We start from the raw sequence: 27,934 nt of genomic DNA on the forward strand, positions 1-27,934 counted from the left end.
AATATAATTAGTACATTTTTAAGTAATCTATTGGCTTTGTATTTAAATTTTCGATAATTGTGATTAATAATGATTAACAATAATATCATCTGTATCTGTCACCAGGTTTTTACCTCGCATAAAGGTACAAATAATTTCTCTCGCCCAAACGCTACAAATGATTGTCGCCTAAACGGCTATTATTTTTTTGGTCAAAATTATTACCTTCGTTCAAACGACCACCGCCCTTTTGTACGGACTACGAAGTACACGGGGACAGCTAGTATATACATATATAGATATATTATATATATATATTATCTAGTGCATCTTTACGTTGTAACAAAATGAGTTTTCTACGAAATATCATCTTCTGCTGTAGTTTAGCAGGTAGGTTATGTAATCTGATTTTGTATTTTCGGAGACTACGATCAATGACTATACAGATGGTGTATAATATGATTTAAACGTATTTGTAATTTTGTAATGCGTTTTAATTTCGAAATATTCAAGTACGATCTATAATTATTGGTCTTGGAATTTAGTAGAATTCAATGTTTTTTAAAAATAAAATTTTTGACGTTTGTCGTTTCTGAATGCGTTAAAGTTGGTATAAAAATAATATATTACATCGAAAACGTGATTATTTTTATTTTCGCGTACCAAAGTATTTCAATTAAAACATTTGAAACGTGTCATGTATAGTATAGTGCGTCATAATATATTACGTCATGATATAAATTCGCAAAAACTTATGGACCTTAAAGTTTAACTGAGCACGAGATATTACGGTATGAGATTGTTACAGACGAATTTTTAACTTCGTGATACAGATCTCACTTGGTTTTAAACACCTATTAATATAATATAATACTAGCTGTTATGTGCACCTACATATTTTACAAGAACAAAAAATAAAATAAAAGTTTTTAACAATGAGTTGTGGAGGAAAAAATAGTACTTGGTTGATGTATTGGGCTTAAGTAATTAATTAAGTTTTGGCCCGTGTTTTTAAATATGAATAATGCGTATTTGAATTGAAGTTTTAGACATTTTTCCTTACTCCGGCGTATAATAACCGACGTATTACTCCAGCCAAAATCAGAGAAGAATTAGGTTATGGTGAAAAACTATAAAGTTATGATCAAGTTACTGTGAAGACAGCTTCACTGTACGTAATTAATTGTTATAGTTATTTAACAATCGCATATTAAACGTCTTTTGTTATCTTCGTCATTATATAAGTTAAAATACAATCAAGCATTGCAATTTATATTAATACATTTTATACTATAAACATAAAATGTATTTTAATACATTTTTTGAAACATTTAATTTAATTTATTGTGTACTTAATCGCTTTAAATGACTTATTCGTTTCAAATGATTTATTTCTTATTTTATACTATTATTAAGAGTTTTTTTTTTTAAATTTAGTAATTAGAAACTTAATTTTTGAAAAAAATGTATTGAATATTTTAATTTTTAAGGTTTAATTATGCCAATATATCTTTGTATTTAACTAAAAGCGTTTGAATTTTTTATTAGTGGATATATTTCAAGTTAATACTTATGCTTTAATTATAAACGTCAATTATACATATTATCCAATTAAAATAACAATTTATTAATTTATTTCAAACCTCGGGCTTATAAAATAGGTACAATTAATAATGTTAATGGTTTAACAGTAGAGTGCATTTCATAATATGCACATCAAAGGTGTCTTTTATATTTAATAATTTAAAATATTAATGCAAATATGTTTGAAAGACGACAGTTTTCATTAAATTGGAAAAGATGCAACGACAATACTTTTACACTGACAACGTTATAATACATTTTTGTATTTTTGACACAGCACGTGATCCGACTATAATTTAATATAGCAGGAAGAAATGTTCTATAATCTTGGAAAAAGTTACTTTGCTAAATGAAATCTTTTCCAGTTTCCGGAGTTTCGTTTCCGTTAATCGGCGCTTATTTTTGCCTATTAATATTTTCTGCGAAATACGTCTCTGTATCTAACAAAATGTGTAATCTCGATTTAGATGCTCGGCAAAATATACTATAAAGTGAAAAATTCTGGAATTAATATTATACACTGCGTTACAATATAAATATACAACCGGTCATCATCGACTTGAATTTGATAAATCGACGGGTCGTGTACTCGGGTTGCTCTTCGTAATATTATGTTTGTATAGTAAATAATAATGTAATGTATATTATATACGAACCGAGAGCGGGTGAATCAGCCCTCCGCGTCATTTAGTTTTTCGTATGTACGATTTTATGTTAATATCTTTGTTATGTATTAGTTATTCGTAATTTAATATTATTTAATTATATAATAAATTATATTATAAACGAGAAAAAATAATATATATGTTTTATGTACATATAGGTACGATTGATCCATACACATATTAAATTTATTACTTTCCAATATAATGCCAAAATTAACTTTTAATCACTCAAATTATTTTATTTTATAGACAGTATTCTATTAAAACTTTTATTTTTAAAGAAGTCATCATATTATTTTGTTAGTTTTTAAACTGTGGTTTGAATATTAAGCGTGTGATTTATTGGGTTATCATGAAAAAAAAAATAAATATAGGTTTAATTATATTAAATAATTAAAATATAAAAATGGATAAAAAATATGCTTTTAAAAAAAAATACCTGAAAAAAGACACAATTTGTACCTCGAATTCTATGGAAAGCTTGAATTATTATTATTTGTACGTATAATATTCAGTTGCAGTAACACTAGTAACAATACGCACCAAGTACGCGCGGTGTAACTAAAACTGAATATGTACCGAACTAGCAGTATTTTAAATACCATTATTGTCGTGGACTGTGATTAATTCGTATATTGAGGTTTTTTAGGACACGGCATAAAAAGATATAGCGCGTACGCTTTGTGTGGAATGAATAAATAATGATAATGAAAAAAATCCAAAATAACTGTATTATTTAGTAATATTAGAAAATATAACTATAGTTATTATTAGGTTTATTATTATTTTATTATATGTTACTCCGACACACTCGTAAGACGTGTTCCTAATAAATTATGGTTGAATTCTGAGAGTTATAACTTATAAGTTACAAAGATGTCTTTACTCTTGAAACTCGACAATCTAATAAAGCTTCAGCAGTGAATATACAGGACCAATAGAACCATGTATTGTGAAATTCTTATTACGAAATGGCGATATTCACCCGCTTCGTAAAATATAGTATACGAAAAATAATTGTATTCCTTATCATCTCATATCACGTTTTAGTTTAAATATTATTTTATAAAATAATTCGAAAATACTAACAAGTCTAACGATTCGAAGCTCGTGCTTATTTTATAAAAAAATAATATTATTATAATCCATTATTTACGCAATATTACCAGATACTTAAATGTCCATCATATAATAATATTTTATACAAATAATATATAATATGTTAAGACTTTATAATATATTTTTCAAGAGTAGACATCACTTTTTGTTGTCGAGAATTAACCAATAAAAATAACTTGTAAAAAATAGATCACCGCTAAAACATTTTTTATCGACTTACTTGTGTATGTATAAACATAATAAGAGCAAAATCCTGCAAATCGTAACTTTTTAATGCTGACAGTATAAAATCTTAGATCAGAAAAAATTATTTTTGAAAAGAAATATTGTTATTCATTTGAAAATTAAATGAAAATGAAAAAAGAAAATGTTTTGAAAAATAATATTATCAATATACGATTAAATAAATAATATAGAAATGCCACGTTGTACAAAAAAAATTGATTTATTTGTCTCAATAACATCTAATGGACCAATCATGGAACACTAAATCATATTTAGGAGACCATTAGCTCACTATTGATTCATTAAATGTTAATTGATTTTTTATTCGACCCAACATAATACATATAAAAAATATCTTTAAATCAAAATTATGAAGTCTTCATGATGTTTTTTGGTTTTATTGGTTAGTTATTTATACTAAATCGAAAATTATGAATGACTCTAGTTTACTTATCGTTTATCGATTCCAAAATTTTCCATTATACAATAGTATTACGATGTTTAAATAACGAAACGAAAATTGGAAAATTATTAAACATGAGAACATTGAATTTTTGTACAATATATTATTAGAAAATGTGGAAAAGCTTAAAGATTGGTTCTTAAATATTTTTTAAACGCATTTGAGCATTCTCTAAAAATAATATTATTATGTATGTTATTATGATCACGTTCATAACCACATATTTTAAAGTATTAATTGTTTTTGTCTTTTTTTTATCCATCTTGATGATATATTGCTTTTGACTAAGGCCAGTCAAAGAGGTATTTATCTTTTTTTCTCGGTTATATGCATTTTTTTTTATCACACGTGTCATCTCAAAACCACCATATACATATACAGACAGATCAGGGAATTGCCCCACTGAGAAGTCAGCAAAATGTATTTACAGTTGTCGGCTCGTAGTTTATAAATCACTACAACATTGCGAATAGATTAAATTCGAACACGCTGTCGTCATCAAATCCTATATCGCTTACAAACACTAGTACACATTTTTATCATTAAACGAAAAAAAAAAATTATTATTTGGATTCTCTGGATTACCGTGATTAACATTCGATTGTAGAAAATCGTTATTTGAGATAATTACTAAAATATTAAAAATCTAATCAAAATTTACAAACATTGAACAATAAATTTAAAAAATAATCATAAGAAAATATTCAAATATTAAAGTATAAAATGGTACATTTTTCATGTAAAAAATAGTTCAAATTCAAAGATTTTATAATAGTTATAAATAAACTAAAATGAGATATGCAAGTAAATGATACATAATATAGACTAAATTATATTATTTTGTTACATTGATTTGTCTATCATTGCTTACATAATATATGTAAGCTAATTTAAATAAATATAGTTACAATTTTTTACTTATGTATTAATGTTTATTATTTATCATTTTATTAGGTACTTATACTATAGAAAAATAAAAAATATGTTTTTGAATGATGTAAAATTTATTTGAAACTTTTATACTCGTATTTCTAAAAAGTTCAACTTAAATAAAGAATTTGAATAATGAGTTCGGTTCAATCTTAAAAATCAGTTTATCAAAAATCCAACGGGTATTATCATTATATGAGACACATTTTGTCTAGTTTCAGATGAATAATTTTACGTTTTAATTACTACGCTCGCATGGAATCAAACGTTTTCATTTCATAGCCATAATAATAATTTCATACTTCAAAATATTAGATTCCACCAAACAACTAGGAAACTGAACGGAATGCCAATAAGAGACACGAGAATGTAGTGAGTGGTTTGATCTATTGTTGTGGTGTTGTTTTCGGCAAAATGTAAATGTTAATTATAATTATAATTCAATTACAAATTACAATTTACCAACCATTAAAATCGTGGTCAAATAAAATGCAATGTTTGCCGTATTAAAACGGTGAAGTACGCCAGTTGTATACGGGAGATGTCATTGCATTAATGCATTGTAATTACATCATTCGAATCAAACTTTTATTGTGTACAGACGCGAAGAACAAAAATTTGTATCCGTTAAATCACAACACGTATAGTACCTAAACATACACAATAAATTGGGTTCGAACTTCGAAACGCGTATCTGGTACTTGGTGGATATATTTTTGCGAGTTATGTCTAATGAGATTGTTGAGTATTATCGAAACTCTCGTCTCCAGAATGCGTACACGATAATGGATTTAATTTGAAACTCGTATACACAAATAGAAAAGTCGCCCTGACTATATAAACCAAACAATCGGTAAATTAAATTTTCAAACCAACCCTAAACTAATATTGGTTTAATCTCGCCTCGCTATTGCACTATGCAGTGTGTCGACAACGTCCGACAGTTTTAACCGGAAACCCGTACTGCGGCGTGCATAATCATATTGTAGGTACGATGAATTACGTGTTAGCAGTGGAACGCCACAGTTCGAGAAAACGAGGACAGGGTTGCTGTATAATATAATATATATGTTTGTATAATGACGATAATAATCGTGTCAGAGATAACGTTATTTTAACGCGAAGAAATATATTTTAAAAGCGTGTACATACCACGTTGAAAATCGAAGTGATTGACGAGTCGATAGTTTTGGAAGTAATACCGAAATCACATACAGCAAAGAGTTCTAGTAACTGTTGTTAATTCCGCCAATCCCTGAGTTAGCTAAACGGTACAAATATGCAGCTGATGGACGTGAAAAACAATTGTAAACTCGAGCAAAAAAGCTTTTATTATTATTATTGTTTCCAGTAACCTTCATAAATTATTATTGTATTCAATTTCGGTCGTTTTACTATCGAAAATAACAGTTTTAACTATAAACCTACTTGAAAAAAAAAACTATAACGATAATAATAAAGATAAAACGTCTGCAAAGTCAGACAAACCATACACATTTCTCGTAAAAATTTGGCCCGAAGAAAGTGTACAACTTTGCTCAAAATTTACATTAAGGCGGTTAATTTAAGTCAATACTACATGTAACGGAATTAGTACTTACGGCGGAACGCTTTTTTTTTTTATAGAAATTTACTTCCGATCGTTTGATTGTGTACACTTTTTAATAACTGAAAAATAATGTCGAAATCTGATAAATATCTACAGAATTCATAAACGTTTAATATATATATTATTACTAGTATAGGTACGTATTTAGTGCTGAAAACAATATTGGAACCTCAATCATTTTATTTCACTTTTTTTATTTTATAACTAGTTTACTGCTGACTGGCGAAAACTATTCCTTGTTTTTAAGTAATAACTTAACATTTTGTTGGAAAATTATAACTCCAAAATGATCACTAACAATTTTCAACTATCTACTTCAATAATTATCGTATTGTATTACATCGTTATAAATTAGTATTAAATTCTTGTTCAGGAATCGATAACGCAGTTCATTAAATTTTGGTAATTAACTATATACTATTATTCTGTCGAATAAGGTAATTTTAAATCTTGTTCTTTTACTGAATACAATTCATTATTTTATAATATTTGAGTTTCGACTATAAACTTGACTATATTGCTATAATATTAGTGTTTTTGCTATAGAATATGGTAGTTTTTAATTTTATTTTCAAACATGTGGAGAATAAAATTAATTCAAAATTTTAATTGAAAATCTAATTTTAATAATTATGATGAAACTCAATAAGTATAGTCTATTCTTTGTTAATATAGTTAGTTCTCTAGGTACCTACATATATTTTATTATTTATATTTTATTTTTATAAAATGTTTAGTGTGAAAATAATATATTATTTATCATTAAACTAATTCTATCCAAATCAGAACATATCATTTATTTGTCTATTATATATTTTAAATATTGATAACTGTTGGGTTATGTTTAGGAGATGTTTTTCTAAGAAAATTTTCACATTTTTTAATATGTCATGTTTGAAACGAAAAATAAAATAATTGGATGCTATTTAAATTGTCGCACGGGTGGTGATACGAGTGATTTGAATCATTTTAGTTTTAAACATAGTTTTTTTATTTAACTTTGATAGTTTTGGGTACCTACTACCTACAATCATCGTGCGTAGCATGAGGGTAAATATTGTTTTAAGTCGACGTTGGACGGATTTTACGTTCTTGTAACCTTAAGGCCTCCATAATTAAACGATAGGGAATATGCAAACAACTACTATCGTTTTGACTTTTACCTCTGACCTTAGAAATGCGGTATGAATAATTAACATACCAATACACCAAACCAACACATACACGAGCAAAATATACACACACTCATTCTTTATGAAATTTTAGTCGAAAATCTACTTTTGTAATTTATGGTGTTAAAATGAATGTGTATGTATGAGATGTCAACATGTTTTCTCGTTTTCCCTTAAGGTTAATACTATAGAATAACGTGAAAACGCAGTGTCGCGTTCCATGTACGGAATATATACGTCTGTAAATCAGTTATATTACTCTATGTATATGGATTTCGGAATAAGCCCGCGTGTTTACATGCATCAAGTATCACACGGATACTGTGGTACGCGAAATGCGTACGTCTGTATTAGTACACGATGTTTAAGTAAGTGTGTGCCCGTTTCGCTGCGTGTCGTGAATATATATAGTCACGTCTTACCGACGCAAACCGAACAACGTCTTCGGGCCCAACGGCGATTGAGACGGCAGTAAACGGATTTTAAATCATCACCGCGCGATATATTATTGTCTGCTGCTCGGGGCGGCGCGCGGCTATACGTTTTTATTTCTCTCGGAAACAAGACGAAGACCTTACACAAATTTATAAACAACGAGCGTTTCAAAGCAAAATATGTGATTGTACATTTTACATAATAATAACAATTATAATACATGATGGGAATTTGCTTATGTGCAAGCATTAGTTGCTATACGTGTACACTGTACATACAGTCGTTTGTGGACCGCCGAAAGCGAAAATATATATCAGCGGGCTGGGAGGGGGTGGAGGGGAGCGAAGAAAAATAGAACGTTCTTCGTGATGAAAAATGTATGTAACGTATTTAGATACTCAGCGGAGCGATGAATGTATTGATTTTGAAATGAAGTGTGTTTCATGTTTTTGTTGAATAAACACTTTCGAGAATAGTAAAAACACTTCGATTATCAAAAATGTGGATGGTTTCTGATAGAAATATGGATTTGGTTGTTACTCTGGGGGTTCAAAAGTGAAAAATTCCTAGAAATAAATTTTATATTCGGGAAAAGTAAAAAAAAAAAGTAAGGAAAAATGAGGATTCTTACGTAATCTATTTTCACAAAATGTTTATATTAAACTTTTCATTATATCATACATTTTCAAAATATATTTTAATTATTTTCGAGCTTTTTTTATGCATACATTTTTTTTAAATGTAAATGTCGGTTAAAAATTATTTACTATTTAGAAATAGTTAATAAGTTATTAATTTCTCAATTAAAATAGTCACAGTGTTCAAAGTTAGTTTCGATAAAATTCGTCAAAATATCAAAAATTTACAAATCATTTTGTAGTTAAAAATTCATGAAAATGTTTGTTTTCATATAAGATTTTAAAATGTAATACAAAGTTCTTTGTAAGTTTTTCAAACTTTATACAAAGAAAAATTCTACCAGAAAGTCAAATTTTAAGTTAAAATTTGGACGAAATTACTTATTAAAAGCTAAATAACGATGTTAATTAATTTGATAAAATTTAAAAACATTATTCCTTGGAAATTTAAAATTTTTAAGAAAGTATTCTATATTATTATTATTATGAATTTTACTAAATTCAGTGTCATTTTTGATTTATTTTAAGACATAATTTATATTGTATACTATGAATCTATTTTTACCATTTTACGGTATTAAATATACGGCCATACATATGTAATTACATTTTAAGTTATGTAAGTTGATAAAATATGGTATTTATATATATCACTATAATAATTAAATACTTATAAAGTTATAACATAATAAATGCAATATTTTTGGAAACATTTAATAAGTCTATTGTAATACTAAAATTAAAATAAAGAACTTAAATATAGCAATATGAAAAAAAACAGTCTCCGCTCAGAATTGTTTTCATATACAATAATATATCATTGAATTAAAATTGATCACACCCATAATAATTGTAACCCACTCGACACCTAATTTACAGCAGAGTGGTACCAACTCGTCTACCTTTTTTTTAACTTTATTTTTATTTTTCCTTTTCAGACCCATTCTTGGCATTTTAGTTGACCTATAAAAATAAAATGAGTTGGTATTTTGTTTGTATTTTTTTCTTTTAGTACATTTAATAATATATACATTTGGTTTATTGACATTAATTTCGTTAAATACACAATATTGTGTACAATTGCCGACCGCCGCTCCGTTGAAATTAAACTTTGATCATATTTTATTTTATTTCCTTAAATATTTTATAATACTCCCAGCATCCATGTTTATTATTATTATTATTATTATTTTTAGTGTACAACTTAATTTTATTTTACATTTGCAACGATTTTAAATTTAATATTTTTAAAAAAAATTTCGGATTTTTAATCCTAAGTCGAGAATTTAGTATTTCTAAAGTATTATTTAAAAAGTCGTTATTTATTGAGAAATATTTTGGAAGTAGTGGTATCTGATGTTTGACAACAATATAAATAAAAGTTAAGTTTTTGATTATTTTTATATTTCAAACATGTTCATTCTAGATTAAGGTTATCGTATAGTTTAAGTTTTTATTTTGATTTATCGTTTGGAGGTTCCCGCCAGATTCCATGTGGTGTTTGATCTACCGTTATTATTTTTTCACTTCAATATACAACTAATACATGCTACATGCGTGAAATACACTACATTATAAGAACTAAAACTGCGAATTTTAATTTTTATTATAATATTATTTATAAAACAAACAAGGTATTGAATACCTATAGACTATAATTATTATACGATGTTTGTGGTCATCGCTAGAAAAAATGGTCTCTCATAACATCTAAGTTGTAAAACTACCAATTACATTAATAGATTATTAATACATACATATATACAACAATTATAGTTGTATAATAATAATTGTAGTTTCTCTCTAATAGTTTATTAAGACGTTAATCTACTATCTAGATTCTGTCGGTTCTGGTAAGTATCATGCTGATGAGACAAAATATTTATTTCAGCCTTTGCGCACAAATATAAATTATAATACTCATTGATAGTTGAATAATAATAATATATAGAATGTTTAATTTTAATCATAACATAATGATATCATGTGCTATGTGCATTGAAACTTGAAATCAATAAATGGACTTATTGTGAAAGCTTGACTTTGATATAACTAAATTAGTTTCCCTAAATTTACGAATAATTTATTGTTGATTATTTAATAGTATTTGAGCAATTTCACGTGAGTATTAAACACGTTTAGTTTTTGTCATAATGATAATATACATTATATTCCTAAAATCAATTTGTTGATTAGAAAATAGTATCAGATGCCGTAACCAATAGTAAACCACACGTTGAAGTACTAAAATTGCCTATACATTGCGCCGGCAAATCAATAGGTATATTATTAAAAATATAACATGTCCAAAAACAACAACTTCTAAACAGTAAAGTTCAGACAATATGTATAGTTGTCCGAAGTCATTTATTTTCGTATACATTGTGGAATTCTCATTATGATTTGTCTACTGAGGATTGCTGTATAAATTAATAACAACAATAGTATATTTTAGTCTTTACTTTTTATCTACCTAATATATAATATTAAATAATGTAGGTATTGACTAATAAAATATTACTTTTGTACAACGAGTGGCGGTCAGCGATCGTTTGAGAATGTATATATATATACTGAAAAGATGTAAAAAAATAAAACTATGATATTATTATTTATCACATAATGATTGCCATTTTTGTCAAATTTTTATTTAAATAAAATATTAAATATTACATGTATAATATTACATTTCAACGAAGTATGTCGTCAAAAACATTCTTTTTTAGAGTATTTTCTTATCTGTGGGAATATTTTGAACCGTATTCCGTATAAAAAAAGCCGACCGTGTCACGGTATTATATATTTGCTGATGTGTGCATATTAGTATAAGTGACAGAAGTTGATTTCCTCATAGCCATAAATATAGTGGTCGCATGTGAGCCTCAAGAGTTTGTATAAGTACTTATTTGTTACTCTCTTCGATGTTATGATATCTGTCTATGGTGATCTAGCGCGGAAAAAGGACGAGAGAAAAAAATACGAATGTGCATGAGAGGTTGAGGGGATGATGAAAGTTGAACCGATAAACACGCAATTTTGAGTAGAAAGGATAATAAAGCACTTATTCAATAAATAGTAATTGTGCACGCCGTCTGTGGTTTTCAAGGTAAGTAGATTTATGCGTTAGTTAAACGTTGAGTGTTCTTAGTGGCCAAATTTACAGTTCAAAGAATGCTCACTTTTCAATTTTAAAGAAAACAATTCTTAACTTTTAGATAAAAAAAAATAATACGATATTAATTATATATATATTCTTCAAGTTCATGAACAGCATTACACGATTGCGCATAGACTAAAACGTAAAGTACATTCATCATTGGTCGATCCAAATAAAGTAGTCAATATTTTGTTAATAACTTCCGTTTTTATTTTATTTGTTTATTATGTAATTTATGTCAAATTATATGTTTAAAAAAATGAGCTAACTATATTTTTAGACAATGATTTTACGGTACTAAATGATTTCTGGTTTTTTTTTTTTTTATTTCAGATGGATTTAATTTGCAATGATTAATTATAATATTACGTATGGGCACTAAAATGTTTAATATTGTATTTACGTAACGGATCTTCGTTAAAACTTCATTGCGAACTATAAAAATAAATAGATAATATTTTTAAAATATTCAAATATAAAAATGCGAACTTTTACGCTCGATGCGTATTTCCGATATTAATTTTTTTAAAACAAAATTGAATATTTAAAATTATTTTAAAATATTATCGTTTATAATAAACTCATCAATTTAAATTTGAGTAAGAAATATGAGTTATTAAATAAATTATAAAAATTTGATTAAAATGGCAATTATCATATGATAAATAATATTATCATAGTTTGTTTTATTTTAAATTTAATATTATACCTATTGAATTGAAAATATTATTATCATTATTATTTTAACAGAATTATATATATATATATATATTTTAATCAAAGAGCATAGGTAATTTTATTGGACGGAATATTATAATATCTACACAGATAACCTAAATAACTCGATTTTACCCATGTTAAATTTAATTTTAACGTATGTTGAATATCAAAACTTGTCTAACAATAATATTATTTAGTTGAAAATAGGACATCAAAGGAAACAACATTATATTATGAAATAGTAAAGGGTTGCTTTACTTTATAACAGCACCTTGTAGGAATAAAACTTTCTTGTGATACTTTTTCTTTAACTGAATTTGAGTTGTATAGTGTAAAGTTTTAAATCAATTTATCTACAGACTAATCGAATATTTTTATTTTTAAAAGTCTGAATATATTACCTTGTCAATTAATAAATATATTCAATCGGCAATAATAAAATTAAATAAAATGCTACAATAAAGAACTCGTAATAACGTAGTGTTCTATCATTGAATACAATACGTATGTATTTTCAACAGACTAACGGCCAAAATTGTAATAGAAATTAATTGAATTTCACAAGAATTTTGACGTCGACCTACATACGCGTTTGGGGTCAATCGAATTTTGGGTATCGGAGCGCTGCAGTCATATTATTATCGTGAAGAATCAATAGAAATATGTTTTGGATAGATCTGTTGTAGAAGTTCGCGATTATTGATACAAATATCTACAATGAATGTGTTTCCTGCCGAATCAGGACGGATAATACCATTTTTGAACTTAACTGGATAAAGTTTTTCCTATTTAGTAACGCAGTTGTTAAAGGAATTTATAATAAGTATATATATATTATATGTACAGCGCTTAATCATTACCAACGAACGATTGTTCGTTCACATGACTGCCTCTAAACCATTTCAAAGTTGTTGCGTGCGCAAATTCCAGAACATTGGGCATAAACATTTTAATGTGAAAAACAGCCTTCAATCAATTTCATGAGTGCGCACTACACCGTCTCAAAAATACTCGGAACTCACACACAGGAAACAGTTGTATGTAACTACTAAATACAATATTATGATTGGATTTAAATATCTAATCTTACTTAGTGAATTCAGAATAAAATATACAAAGCGTACTGATTTTTAAAAACGGGTAAATATGCGAAAAAAAGATAATATTAATTAATATAATCGATTTTCACATATTATATCAACCGTGGAGATGTTTAATTTTTTAAGAAAACTCAAAATGTGAGGATATATCACTGTGCAATTTTCTAACGCACTGCAATATCATGCTCTCAAGCGATACATTATCACTTTATCAGACATGTTGAGAGTAGCCTGTTCACGACATGAGTTAGAGAAATACAAGTTTGTACACTTTGTTACGAGCAAATCCCTTAAAAGCCTCAACAAACATCCACCTTTGTTAAATTTTATAACGAAAAGTCAAGAACCTTTGTTAGATTACTTCGGGAATAAAAAACAATTACAACTTTCATATCGTTTTTATGAACTCACCATGAAGTATAGCACCGTAAAATATAATTTTGATAAAAATAGATTTTAGTTTTTTATATTATATCGTTAACACAAATTAAAAAAAAGATTATTTCAGCCTTCAAAATGTTTAAATAGTTTTTATAATTAAATAGACAGGTATATATAAATTATAGTATAAAACATATTAATATTGAGTTCATTTAAACAAAATAAATTTTTTTTTTGTCTTGTACATCAATGATATTATTTTAAATGAACTAATTAAAAAATCGATTAATACACACACATATATAATATATAGGGATATAATGTTGAAATATTGTTTATTGGACGTAAAAAAGTTAATGAATAACTACTTAAAAAGTTCATTAAAAAAAAAAATTACGTTTTATAATTTATATTACAATTTTTCATACTTTTATTATAATTTTTCTCTAATTATTGCAGACTTACAAAACTGTAAGATACTAAAACGCATTATAATTATAAATATTTAGATAACATAGGATACCAACGTACTCATATAGATATTTGTTAATTGAATAAAGTGATTCCAATAGTACCTTATCGTAATTTGACGGTTAACATTTCAAATCGTTTTTCGAACCAAATACTAAGAAAAAAAGAAAAATATTCGATAAAATATATCGTTATTATACATAAAATTAAAAAACATTATTCATCGTTAGCCATTCGAAATAAACATCGAGTTAAACCTAAATCATATTAATCACAATGACCATGATTGTAATAGACCTTATAGTAGATAACATAATTTTTTAATAAATAAAATAGGATTTTGATGAACAATTCGTAAAAAAAAATAACATAGAACACTGCGTAGGTATATTTTTTCGTAATGCGTTTGTAATGGTCGGCAATAAAATTATAGTTATGTCAACAAATAATAAAATAAAGATAAATAAACTAATAGAACTGATGTGATTTTTTAGAACTACATTTGTAATACCTTTTACAATAAATTGTGTATTTTATTTTTAAAAGAGATATAAAATGTAATACGTCTTTATAGTTATACATAAAATCATAATAACGGTTATGGCTCAAGGAGACCTTGAAATTTGAAGTCATTGCAAATCGCGTACTAATTTTCTCGAAAAAATCATAACAAAATTTAATAGGAATATGAATAAAACGCCGCATACGGGTTCGAGGTATCACACGTTATCTATGAGGTGTTTGAGGGGGGGCAGTTACTATCACTTAAAAAGTATATCATTAACACGACAAGGCGATTAAATAAACGCGTTACAAATGATAATTCAGAGAGGAGGTTGAAGTAAATGCACTTATAAAAAAAAAACATGTATACGACATAAATAAACACGAAATACATATAAAAACTTACGAGCCCAAGATAAATAGTAATAATATACATGGCATTTTATGCCAAACTAGAGATTTGTTATATAATATATGTGTATATATATTATATATAACATACAATAGTATGATCCCGTCAAAGTCTACGGAGGCGGTTCACGAATTTCAAGCGGTTTTACGTATTACTATTATTATTTCTACAATCTTATCATTATTATATATTATGTGTGTGTGTGTGGAGTATACATTTAACACGCAGTGTTTCCTTTTCAGGACACGACCATTGCCGCTGTGGAAGAGGTTGACGGCCGATTATGTGTACTCGTTCGCAGAAAATACTCATCGCTTCGGAATTATTAACGTCAAACCTATTCAGAACATGTGGTAAGTAAATGTAATAAGTATACAGTACGAGTATACACACATTATTGGCACGCGCTTATGAATAATATATGTCGTATCTCTTTCTCCGTCTCAAAAATAAGTCTGGTTTATTACATACGATAATTAATGTGAAATGTGTTTGTAGTAAGTCCCGACGTAGAACGTTGTCGGAGATTGATGACGGACGGTAAACGTTCAAATATTATGTTTATATAGTTGACAGAATGATTATTTGTCATCGAACCGCGATCAACATCTCAGGAACTACGCGGAATCATTTTTTTTTTCTAATGTTTTTCTATTAATTGTTCTTATAAGACTTAAAAACGTTTTTAATACATATATTGCTCGCAGCTGCTCGACGGACAAAAAAATACTCGCCGTAAAATTAAACTTAAAACATCGATATTATTCACAATCCGCGTAACCGCGTTCAAAAATTGTTGACCCTTCAAAGCGAGTGTAACAACCAGGGGCGTAATTACGGGGGGGGGATATGGGGGATAGATCCCCCCATGAGCTATATTTATACCTACAAATAATTCAAATACAAACTTATAAATTATTACACTATTATACAAACTTATATTTACTTATACAAATTTATTTTGATCCCCCCCCCATGAAACATTCTCAATTACGCCACTGGTAACAACGGAGAACAATATAATATTATTATTATTACTGCGGAACAAACTATGATTAGTCGAACGCCGCTTAGAAGACCGATGATGACGACGACGAAACAATAATAATAATAATAATAATAATAACAATACTAAAATCACGACGGCCGTCGGAGATTTTCTTTATGTGGACCACTATAAACACACACACGGTTTCGGGTCCGGGGAGGTTTCGCGTTTAATATCGCATATTGTTTGCCGATAACATCCGGACAAAAGTTTTTGACGTTTCTACGCCCGCCGCGGTTCCTTACGCCGCGCGACCGTCCGTGCAAATTATTACGCCGCCGTAGTTGTTATACACCGTGATCGCCGAATTGCACGTCGGTCGTTGTTTTCACGAAACGTCTCGTATTATATTATGACGTGCTTCTTAACACAAAATGTTGTTTCACGCGAATTCGTCAAACCGACAAATTCTTACAATTCATTGCTTACTATTTTAATGAGAACAGAGTACTAAAGTCTAATACTATTAGTTATTATAATAATTACCGTTTTCTACAAGTCAACACAGCATTAGCTACATATTGTTTTATGTTAAAATCGTTTATTTATTATTATTATTATTATTATTTTCTTAATGTTCGACTCAAGATAGTACTTTAGAGTTTTATAAAAAAAATAACATCAAAATAACGAAATAAGATAAATAGAAAATCGAAAATGGTCGTAATAAACGTCATTATTCTGTCTTTTTTTACAGCCGAATCGATGTCATTTCACGTATAGTGTTATAGACACACGTCAACTTGATTATCTTTCTTTTAAATGGATCCTTGAATGCACCTGATCTTCGTTCCCCGATTTCCTCACATGTTCCACCTTACCACACCAATCGTTCAACGTTCCGACTCATTCAACTTCCTATATACACAATAATTCCTTATACAAAATGATTTGTTAGTTCTGGCCAATAATTTATAAGTTATAATTTAAGGCATTTAGTTTAGTTTCGTTATCTATGATTATCATAATATTATTACTAATATTTATTTTATACTTTCGTTTAATTTAATTTAATTTGTATGAAACATAAATTAACTTCAAACTAGTGTTAAATAAAATAAAATAATATATTTAAAAAATTTCTAAATCGTGCATAACGATAACGGAATCGTCCATAAAAAATATATTCAATTATTAAAGATTAAAGTATGAATACGATTTTATTTTTTTTTTTGTTGTTGTAATGAATTCAATAATTAATTTATATCAGAATATAATAAAATAACTAAAAAATGCATATATTTTTACTATAAAAATGTATAGAATTTTTTCGCTGTTTTATACCAGTGTTCTCCAATTGAAAATGTCGAATAACTAAATTATAACTAAATTACTAAATTAAATATAACTTAGAAAATTTCCATTATGTCCAACTATAGTTTTAGTCCTATGTAGTGTGCATATTGATTCAATGGTTTGTCAAAATCAAAGTTTTTTTGTTGACTTTTAGTCGAAATGATTCACTATTATAATAATATGATCTGCATCATAAATCATAATTCTCTACATTATTGTTGTATATTATATATATTATTTATCTCTATGCGTACTCGGAACATTCCAAACTTAAACGAATACGCCTTCGCCACCGAACTATATTATACATAAATTAAGTCTATTTTCTTCAAAATACACGACGTTTCTAATGGCTTTAAAACCAAAACTTTGGCGTTTGTACTTAGTTCCTCATACATGCAGACTACAGACCCTATTTAATTCACTGGAAAACTCGAAGATGAGATGCATTTTTAGTGAGGTCGGTGGTTGAGCGTATATAGCGACACGTGTTCATAACCTGTATTTTACGATAATAAAACTGATAAGATCGTTTATAACCAGTTGTTTTTAACATTTGAGCCGTCCGATCAATCAATTAATTATAACATTTAGACCAACCGTCTGCCATCTGCAGTTTTGTTCACCGGTAAGTGGTACGAATGTTTATTATTATAGTTATAATGTTACTGCCATAACATGTTTTTGTTTTGGATTATTAGACTTGTTGTTAAGTGTACTACACATTAAATACATGCCTTTTCAAATTAAATATCTAAAGTTTTTAGTGTTTTTGTGTTTTCACAAAAACATTATTTTCTATAACTTGAAAATTCTTAAACCATTCATACAGCAGTAGATATGTTCTGTAATTTAATGGAAAACACAAAAAAAACAACAGATTAGACAGAATTCTGATCAACATTCATGGTTATTATATTAATAAGTACTAGATAATTATATTATCTTATGCAAGAGTCAAATTTCTATCATCAATAATAATATTATGTTTATTAATAGTACCTACCTATACGTCATATTATTATGTCTTAAAAACATTCAAACAAAACTATTTTTAATAAAAAACCGTCTTACTCTATGCACGACGAGTGATGACGCATTTAAATCACACTGATATAAAACTCTGTGTTAGGAGCGAATTCAATAAAAATTCATTCGACTATATTGACAATGTATAGGATAGACTATACGTTCTCCCACGTAAAAAGCATCGGATAGCACATATACAATGACGCGACGGAATGTAATTTCGCGACAAACAATGTACAAATTAATATGTTATGTGAAGTGCGGATAATGGATATCAGCATAATATGTGTATATTGCGATGGCACGTCTATGCGCAAGTCGTGTGTTGTGTAATTACTTCGATCGAAAACAAAACAGTAGCACAACAATACTGCAACTATAAATTCTAATTCCTAATGAACATTCCGTGATATTCTGTTTACTTTAATAAATTTGGTTCGCAGTGAAGTCATGTTTTTATTCGGTCTTTAGAAAAGTTATATTTTGAATGCTATACGCAATCATTTCCCCTATTGTCATGTTCGTATTGTATATGGTATAATATTATATATATATATATTTCAAGGTAAGTGTATTCAATAATATACTTTAGAAAACACTGCACGGAAAATAAAATATTTAGTCATATATTTATTTATTCGAATAACAATACTTTTTTTTATTATTTTTTAAAAACATACAAATGGTAAAAACCCAAATATTTTTTTTTTAAATTTTTAATATTGTTTTTCTTTTTCAAGCCAAATACTTATACTTTATATTTTTTTTAAGGATAATATTATGTTTAATTTATCTTTTTTTAAATACTAATAATTAGTCATTAATTCGGCGTTGTAACGTTTTTTTCCATGAATAAACATTTTTACAGCAGACCCAGTCATACAAGTAGATGATGCGTATTAGAATAGTGGAGTATCCCCAGGTGGAGTTTTCGATTGATAAAAGAAATTAAACAGTACATATTAAATATTTAGTCCAGCAGCCTCATCAGATAATTATAACACGGTAATGTTATAAACCTTTAAAGCTCGTAAAAAAAATTGAATACATAAAAAAATAATGTATAAAGCGTGTTTATTATTCTTTGTTTAATTTTATTTTTCTATTATAACGTACAAGTACCTGGATACATAATTTTCACTGTAAGAAATTGAAATATTTAAGAAGTGTGCCAAAAAATAATTATTAGTTAAGTGGATAATTTTGAATACATCTTTGTTTACGACAAGACATAAATTATATTGCATTATTTGAAGGTCGTGGTTTATAATTTATATCATTTTTTAACACGGGAAGTTAACTACATCTACAATAATTTAAATATTTATAAACTATATTTAATTAAGTATTTAAATATTTTAAAATATAGTACTCCGTATAATTTGAGTACATTTACACACATGTAACATAGATAATGTAAAAATGTATTTTTGAGTAAAATAATTTACAATTTTATGTTCTAGTTATCTCACGAATTTGCGCTATCTAATTTCTCGACACACAGTTAAGGTCATGTTTAGGATTATTTTAAATTTTGCGTAGGTACTTTTACCACAATAACATTAAAACATACAAATAAATAGGTGTCTTTATTTTCGTTTTAGCGAGACCCTTATCAGAGCACCATACCTATAATAGTTTGGTATAATCAAGCAAAACTATATATCAGATTGAAAACTTATTTTGTCAGAAACAATTTTCTGGGTTTAAGTGCAATATTGAAATAACCAACGAAACGTTTTGAATTATCACAAATATAATATTATGCTTGTGCGTGCACTATTGTATTTTGAAACAATGTGGCATAATAGTATATCTAATATATAAACATTATATTTTTATAAAATAAATTTACAAAATATATAAATTACGTCGATTCATATAATATTATTTTATATTTATTCAAAATAAATTACTCTTGCTTATTATATCTGACAAGTGACAAACTTACACAATTTAGCCGATGTATATGTTTATGTATTATATTATGTAAGTAATATATGTTTATCATATGATTGCAAATGTAGGTATACCACCTCTGTTATTTTATTTGAACGTCAATCAAAACTCAGTCGTATGTAAATGATATTATACATTTATATTATACTTGTAATAATAATAATAAAATACTGCATGGTACCGCGGACTAGAGTATTAGAATAGATAATTTGGATAATAAATACGCTATTATAATGGTGAATACCTAGATATTGTCAAATTGGTCACTTAACTCACTCAACATTTCGTCAAAAATTAAAATTGTTTGTTAGTATTAAAAATATACTTTTTACATTACGCGAGAATAATATTTATATTTTTATTAAATTTTTCTTTTTCTTAAGATGTCAATAAATTATAAACAATTATAATTTATAATTAAAAATTGGTCAATAAAATATTATTGTATACAAATAAAACGTTGAGTTTTGTGTGAATTCTGTAGTGTAAGCCTAATTGTAAAATACGTTTTAATAAAATGTCATATTTGAAATCCTCATTATTTCTAACTAAATATAGGAAACCACATAGACACATAACTTAGATTAGAGCCAGAAGATGACATCAGAATGTTAAATTTATAAAAAAAAAAATCATTTAAACATTTAAAAAAAAAAAATAATTGAAAGTATAACTAATAGTTGTATAGTAGCCAGTTGTAGGAAAAAAAATACATTTATATTTTACATCATTATACTACGTTATAATATATTGTGTGGTTTATTGTGTAAAATTATAAAATCTATAAGCTTATTAATCATGAAACCACCTCAAACAAAAAAAAAAAGAAAAGTTTTTAAAACATGAATATTTTATCAATCAATTATTTTACTGACGTTACGTAGAAGGTCATATAGATATTTACATTAAAATAATTAAATATATTTGATAAAAATTAATAATTCTCATATTCACTGTTTAGCTTACGTATTTGCCGTAAACTATAATTTTATAATTTGTAATGGCCTTTTAAAATAATTCATAATTATTTTCAGTAGGTTAAATTATTATTTTAATATTATTATCTTAATCTATCTCTGTAAGTTTAATTTTTTTTTATTTGTTAATACAACCCGGGTAAAAAGAAATAATGCCAAACAAACTTCAAACAAAATGTGTCTATTAAATATTATTATATCAAGTGCGCATATTATAATTCCGGTCTTTACATCAAGTACTGTACTATGTTTATGTATCTTGACTTTGTGTTAATTCCGTCGGATGCATTCATCGATACAGTGTAGTCACGTCTTTTGCATTATGAATACATATATATATATATGTGAATCTCGTTAGTTTAAATACCTTTCCGTTGCAAGATTTTAAATGTACAAATAGTATGTATTATTTAATAATCTGATGTCACTCCTAAGTCATGACAAAACTTTTTACTCATACTTCCTGATTTTATATCAGTATCGTTTTGTTTACAAAAATATTATTTGTGTTTAGGCTTTAAAATAATTGAGTTCTTTGAAACATTTAAGTCAAGTATCTATTCCGATATTATATTAATCATTGTACCTACCTTACAGTAATCGTTTGAGAAAAATGTCTACGGATAGGACTGATAATAAACACGTGATGTTATCGAAACACATAATAATAATAATAATAACATTATTCGAAGGGAAAAATGTTGGCGTAAATGCCCTCGAACACATACATGACATTTGCATCTGAAATAGACTAGAGCCGAGGTACCATAATATTAGGAAACGCATACAATTATATAAAATGCTGTATCATGAATATTGTTAGCAATTATTATTATTGTTATTGCCGTAATAAAGCGCGGTGACGAAACCGGACAAAAATAAGGTAATAAGTACTTAATATGTACTATTTATACCACTGTAATGATCGAGTTTTCGGATACCTGCTGTATTAACGTACTACGAATGTGTGTGACTGAAGATCCTACGCGGAACAAGGTAGCCAATAAAAAATGTATTTAATAATATTATACATTTAATACGGTACGGCGTTTATTTTAGTTTGCGGCAAACGCTAAAGAACCGCAGAACTAGCTGCGATAACGAACTCTGGATGTTTAATGAAAAGGTACCGATATCATAGAAGTCGGTCGCTCAGTGAATGGATAAGTGTTAAGTTTAGAGTGCGGAAACAGGCTTAGCATCGTAACGACTCGACCGTTAAGTTGAACTCGTGATATATACTAAATTATAGTGTAAAATACAAATGACGGATAGCCAGATGTGAATAAATCGCTTAGGTCTTATGTATTATGTATATAATGTATAACGTACATATATATATATATACGGTCACGGTCACAAACTTCAATTAATTTTCTCAGTTTAAGTACAATCACAGTTTTGCAGTGGGTATTTGTGGTCTTGCGTAAACCGCGCGGGAAAAGCTTACTTACTTTTAGTATTTTGACGCTATGATGACGTGCGGTAGATATCAATAATAGTATACACCTACTACGTCAATTATAATATTATGGTTGTTCCCGGATAGTGCGTATTCCCTTTTGTGTGACACGCATATCGTCAAATTATTTCAGTTGCATTTCTGCGCACTTATTCCGGACTCTCGCAGATGTAGGTATTTTAGCATACGAGTATTACAGAGCGTGGCAGCGGACGTGATAAATCATCGTGTTCTCCAAAGGCATGCGACGTGCCAACGGGACATATTATACGTATTTTAATAGCATGTACGAATACACTTTGGGCGGATGAATCGTGCGTGTAAAGGTTGTGGCAGAAACTTAATGCGGCTGTACACGACTTTGTTGGCAGGTAAACGGCGAAATGAGGAAAGTGCACAAAGGTGGAAAATAAACAGGTGACACGTGCGTCACCAGGTGGCACGCAAGAAACGAGCTGCCTCAGATGGATGACGTTAGCCGGGTACAACCATCGCCGCGGTTCGCAATTGTTGCGATACAGCGTAGCCGCCAGGCGTTTATCCCCGAAAACAGTTATATTTTAAGTTAATAAATTTTAAACATTCGGTGCATTTAAACTCAAGACTTTCAATAATATTATACATCAATTAAACAGCAGCACCATATGACATCAGTTTGTGGTGATATATTTTGAAATTTATCTAAAAAAAATAACTTGACTTCTTCGCAATTGTATTATGAGTTGCACACTTCAGTGATGTCAATCATCTATTCTTTAATTTGTTTATCCGAATGAAATTTAATATATGTAAATTGTGTTCAAAATGCTAAGATATTATAACTTAAGTCCTAATCAAAAGCGGATACAAGCATGGTGAGCTATAAGGTTTAAATGTCTCTTTGTGAAAACCCTACTTAAAAGACACCTGCAACTTTCGTGATCATATTTTATTTGTAAATGGTTATTAATCAAGAAAATATAGTTTTTATTTATAAGACTTGTACCGTGCATATAATGATTTAAGTCGAAACCTATTTTTTAATTTGTAGATCATGTTCTAATGATTTAATTTATCTAATTTATTTAAATGTTACACGAAATACCGTAGGCTAAAACGACTACACAATTAATATATTATTAATAATAGTTTTTGCAGCCGTTTAAAAACCCGGCTAAGTTCTAAAAATGTATCACGGTGGTTCACAAATCTGTGTTTGTGATGTTGAATACGTTTTGAAACAAACAAAATAATTTGACACACAGATACATGACAAACAATAATTTCGTAAATAGAAAATCGGAGTGAAGTAATTTTATTTTTATGTAGTTAGTGTCTGGTTTAGTTGTTTTTAATTAGTAAAATAAATACTGGAGCTGGGTAGAGCAAAGCCCTGACGGATTTACGAACGTTAGGTACATACATATATATATTATGTAATATATAATTTTGGCGTTCTTAAGATTTCATCTCTAGTAGTTGTAGAAGATACTGCGACACAAAAACCCATAGCAAGCACACGCATACACACACACACATATATATACAATATGGCGAGGTCTTAAACGACCCAAGAATTTATTAAAAATACTGTATGTGTGTCTGCAGACCTTAGGTTTTCACAATTCACATTGCGGTCAAGTAATAGTTGTAGTAATCGGCCGTATTATAGTAGTGTTGATTAGTTTTATTATTTTCTTGGGCATATAAACCTATCACGTGCCAACGAAGAAACTAGACTATATTATTATATTATTGTCGTGTAATATTGACACGTGATTGTGCAAACTATTACATACTAATATGATTTAATGCAATTGTACGAAATTTACTAGAAAATCATATATTATTACAAATTTCTATAAAAATGTATCGCTAATTATTGTTGAGATTAATAATTATTATACTGTTCAATATTTTTAAATTTTACCTAAAAATAGGTGCCTGCTATACTTATTAAATTTAAGTAGGATTTTAATTACTGCCAGAAATAAACGTTTCACTTAGAAACTCGTGTAATATTTAGCGCATATATAGCTACTATACTACTATACTATTATTTCTACCATCATTAATATAAATACCAATTTTCCTTTTTATCACATCAACGGTCCATTCAGGACCTGCGCTGCCACTAGTAAGGTTCTCGATTTTTCTCTGTCCAGGGTCCAATTTGTTGCGTCCCACCCACCAGTCTCATACCATTTTCCAGTGTGTTTTTCCAACTGATTTTTGGTCTTCCAATTGGACGTTGTATATTTACCCAGTAAGGGCATTCTTTTACATCTCCGTCAGTTCTCCACACATTCTGGTGGACTCACTCTAAACGTTTACATCTTATGTATGTAAGTATATTGGGTTTTTCATATAGGTAATATGGTTATATAATATTGTGTATTTTTATGCATTATTATAAACCGATCCATGTATACGTATTTAACAAGATTTCCCATTTCCATACAGCAATTTTTTTGTTATTTTCTTTTTCCGAGGACCAAGTGCATAGATCACTATCGGTCTAAGATAGTTTGTTGTACAACGTGATTTTTGATTTTATTGGTAATAATTTATTTAAACCGCAATAACTTGTTTATGCTAAAGTAATATTTATTTTCATATTTTGCTTTTCTTTCCTTTATTTCCCTATGCATGTTGTTATTGCTGTTTATATTATTAATACCTAAATATTTGAAATCGTCCACTTTTTTAAAACTAAAACTTTCCACTTTCAGGCTTGACTTGTCTGCATTTTTTCTAGATACTGCCGTAAATTTAGACTTTTCTTTGCCGATACCTAATCCCATGATTTTGTTGGCTTAGATAGTTTAGAAAGTGAGTGGGCAACTTTCCTCGTGTGTTACCTACAAGAATATGTCATCAGCATATGTTAAAACAGTTTCTTCAACAATTAGTTCCATTCTGCGGTCTCTATGAAATTCTCTTGTAACTTTTTATAGTCAGTCTAATATTGACAGGGATTTTAATTTTTGACTAAAAGAAATATGCTATTTTTTCATATACATATACAGCTTTGCACAGTATTGCTGTAATCTGTATACTATTATAAAACATTATAATCATAATTTATACGTATTGTTATTATGAACATCGTGTCGATCAATGAAGTTTTCATTAAGTAACACAATTTTGGTTAATTTAATTGAATATTTTATATATTATTAACGATACACATTAATAATACAGTTTAAAAAAAATAGCAAAATACGCGGAAAATTAGATCGTGCGCGCTATTTCAATTTACGACTCATCTAAAAAAAAGCCATATTACAGTGAGTATTTTAATTTATTCCAAATAATTTTTTTTTTCAAATTGCATTGTAATTTAATTGACTGACGGTCGAAGAGCATTTGTACACCATGACTATCAAATGAACCGACTCTAAAAAATATTAACAACGATGATGATGATTATGATGATAATTATAATAAAAAAAATAATAAATACTGGGGATGTCATTCGTCTTTATGGTATTGGTGTGTTTTGAGTTACATAATTGACTCGTTTTTTTGGTCTCTAAATATTTTCAAATATATTTATATAACTATACAAGTATTAATTCATTTTAAATTTAATAATATCGAAAATTGAATTATATTTTGTCAAAAACATTCAGCATGTTATATTATAGTACCTATATTAAATATTTATAAAATCTATAGTTGTAATGTAATTTAGATAAATATAGACGTATTGAAATGTTGTATACTGTTTAGTAGTAAAAATAGCTTAAATTAATTAATCGAAATTTTTTGAAATTTAGTGCAATATAATTCATATTTTTTTTTTAAATTTAAAAAAACATTTTTATCATATCATTTTTTTTTGTATTTTAAATTTATTTGTTTCTACAAATTATGCATGAGTAATGACTAATGAATAAAGTGAATATTTCGAAAAACATAATATTTGATGTATTTTAGAGTGTTTATTTGTTTCAAATATGTATAGGTAGTAGGTACTATCTTAGATTTTTAGCAAAACGAAGATTATATTGATATTACAAGTATATTACATATGTTTTCTTTTTATCTGAAGACACATTTTTTAGAAGAAAAAAACGCTTTAATTTTCAACTGCATCATTTTTTCTAATAAGAAAGTGAACCTAGGTGGTACATTAATGGGTAGAACATAAAATTCCCATTAAGTTTCCTTATCACCGAAAAAAAATATGAAAAACTGGAATTATTACACAAAACCAGCTTTCGAAAAAATTTATTTTCTTATTTATTTTTCTGTATTTTATAAACCATAGTTACTATTGTCTTGAAATTTCATAAAACTTTCTAAATATTTTGACTATTTTTAAGTATAGTACATTTAAAATTTTCAATTTTTTTTAGTTTTTTTTTTTTATATAAATCGATAAAATAAAAGTTTACTAAACAATTCAAAAAAATATAAAAAACAAGGTTTTTAAATTAAATAAAGGATAATGAATTTTGATGATTTTTATTGTAATCAAAAAATATCTTTTGTCAGGATTTTAAATTGTATAATATTATATATATATATGTATATACATAACAGAATAATACAATTTAAAATGTGTATCTAAACTTTAAATACTTATTTGTAACTCATAAGTTATTCATTCAA

The 27,934-nt window shown here is 27.5% G+C and overlaps 1 protein-coding gene across 2 annotated transcripts in view; it reads left to right on the top strand.

The window, feature by feature from the left end:
- Positions 1-27,934, top strand: part of LOC132929817 (potassium voltage-gated channel protein Shaw-like) — a 188,092-nt gene that overhangs the window by 25,146 nt on the left and 135,012 nt on the right. For both annotated transcript variants that reach the window (XM_060995400.1, XM_060995403.1), the window contains exon 2: positions 15,807-15,917. The gene's annotated coding sequence lies outside the window, so the exon portion shown is untranslated. The remainder of the gene's footprint in view (positions 1-15,806; positions 15,918-27,934) is intronic.

The sequence above is a fragment of the Rhopalosiphum padi genome, chromosome 4, assembly GCF_020882245.1.
Source record: "Rhopalosiphum padi isolate XX-2018 chromosome 4, ASM2088224v1, whole genome shotgun sequence".
Lineage (NCBI taxonomy): Eukaryota > Metazoa > Arthropoda > Insecta > Hemiptera > Aphididae > Rhopalosiphum > Rhopalosiphum padi.